Here is a 2,261-nt window from a genome sequence, read left to right on the forward strand (position 1 = left end):
TGACACTTATGCGTTTTTAAAACCTTCAATAATGCACTCAAAGCAACTTGAGAAACATTATAAGATACAGCCCATTTTGCCAGATTATTTAAAATTGATGAATCTGTTTCATTATCTATGGAGTGATGTTCGTCTGGAAATTCATTATTACTTAATTCATCCTCAATATCAGAATTGGATGAAATACTAATTGCATCGTATTCATCATTGCACATATTTATCATAATATCATCAATGCAGGGTAAATTAAGAATTAGATTAGGTGTGGGCAAAGAAGAATTTAGATCTAAACTGCCACTATAACTAGGTAAATTTGGTTGAACTATACTTTCTGGTTCACTATGAACACTTTCATCATACAGTTCTATCAATTCTAATTCCTCCAAATACCTTCTGCGCTTAGTAGATTTGGGAACATTTCTACTTTACCGGGCACCCTTTTTTTTGCAATTTTTTTTTTGGAAACTGATGTAGTTAAGCACGCTGAAAACGATGGTGAAGTCCAAATTTGGCGCACGGACTTAGTTTTGAAGTTATGGTCTATTGAAGTTCGCTATTTTGCGATTTTCACGCATTCGCGGAACACTAGTTTACTACGACTATTTCGAATATTGAAATTTTTTTTTTCGAAACTTATGTAGTTAGGTACGCTGAAAACGATGGTGAAAACCGAATTTGGGGCACGGACTTAGTTTTGAAGTTATGGCCTAATGAAGTTCACTATTTCGCGATTTTTACGCATTCGCGCATCACACTAGTTTACTACGACTATTTCTAATTATATCAGTATAATCATAGTATGTAATATTGTAATCCATGAACTTCTTAGTTCATGATGTAATCTAAACTAATTGATAGTTAGTACATCGTACAGTGATGCCGTGCTAGCGGCACTCGTCGCTACGCTCCTCGGCGCCGTCGCTCCGCTCCGCAAATCGAAAATATCCCCCGACTTGCTGTGCAACACCACCTTAAGTTGGTCACAGGGTAACCACAGGTTAACCAACGTACAACCACCTTATCATTTTTAACTAATAAATAGTTATCATACGATGAAAGACATCGTACAGTGATGCGGTGCTAGCGGCACTCGTCGCTACGCTCCTCGGCGCCGTCGCTCCGCTCCGCAAATCGAAAATATCCCCCGACTTGCTGTGCAACACCACCTTAAGTTGGTCACAGGGTAACCACAGGTTAACCAACGTACAACCACCTTATCATTTTTCGGACAACTGCAAGCCACGGCACAATCACAATCAATATAAGTGAAAAAAAAAATCGCGAAATAGTGAACTTCATTAGGCCATAACTTCAAAACTAAGTCCGTGCGCCAAATTTGGACTTCACCATCGTTTTCAGCGTACTTAACTACATAAGTTTCAAAAAAAAAAATTGCAAAAAAAAGGGTGCCCGGTAAAGTAGAAATATACCTAGATTTGTTAATGGTGGAGTGCGACATAATTAAGTATAAAATATAATTTTTAAAGAATACAATTAGCAGTTTTAAAGCAATATTTGTAAATATTTAAAAGTAATAGTGAATTAAGGAATATCAAATACCCAACAACCAATTATAATTTATGCTTAATAAAATACAAACATATTACATAGGTACCCAAAATGTTTTGTAATAAACTGAATAATTAGCAAAATAAATTATAATATTTAACAATACATATACCTACTATTTATACAATCTAAATTCAAATGAGTATTATACTATTATAGGAGGTACCTACTACCTACTGATAGTTATACAGTCAATACGCAAAACGTCAATGTTGAGAGGAATAGATTCACAACGAAGCGGTAAAAACGAAAAAACGTGCTTCTAGGTACTGTTTAGAACTTACAATGTTTATAATATACCGATTACCGATGGGTGATGACAATAACACTACTCGATAGGAAGTACGCACACAGGCACACTATATTTACACTATGACTATGCTCTATTTGTAATTTCGTCCGTGGTCCGTTTGTCGTAAGTTACGTGCTTCTAGGAACTGTTTAGAACTTACAATGTTTATAATTATAATATACCGATTACCGATGGGCGATGAAAATAACACTCGATTAGGAAGTACGCACACGGGCACATTACATTTACACTATGACTGTATGACTAAGCTCTATTTCACTATTTGTCATTTCGTCCGCGGTCCAACCGTCGTAAGTTGTTCCACTCGCCCGACGAAAACCGGTCGCGGCCGCGCATACCGCTGCGTACTAGGAGCGCTAGCGTTCCGTATGCACCGTGG

At 37.0% G+C, this 2,261-nt stretch overlaps 1 protein-coding gene across 1 annotated transcript in view; it reads right to left on the reverse strand.

Annotated features, from left to right (window-relative positions):
- Positions 1-2,261, reverse strand: part of LOC100572588 — a 35,552-nt gene extending 33,291 nt beyond the window's left edge. The window contains exon 1 of the mRNA XM_029492400.1: positions 1,854-2,261. The gene's annotated coding sequence lies outside the window, so the exon portion shown is untranslated. The remainder of the gene's footprint in view (positions 1-1,853) is intronic.

Source organism: Acyrthosiphon pisum, unplaced genomic scaffold (assembly GCF_005508785.2).
Source record: "Acyrthosiphon pisum isolate AL4f unplaced genomic scaffold, pea_aphid_22Mar2018_4r6ur Scaffold_21430;HRSCAF=23974, whole genome shotgun sequence".
NCBI lineage: Eukaryota > Metazoa > Arthropoda > Insecta > Hemiptera > Aphididae > Acyrthosiphon > Acyrthosiphon pisum.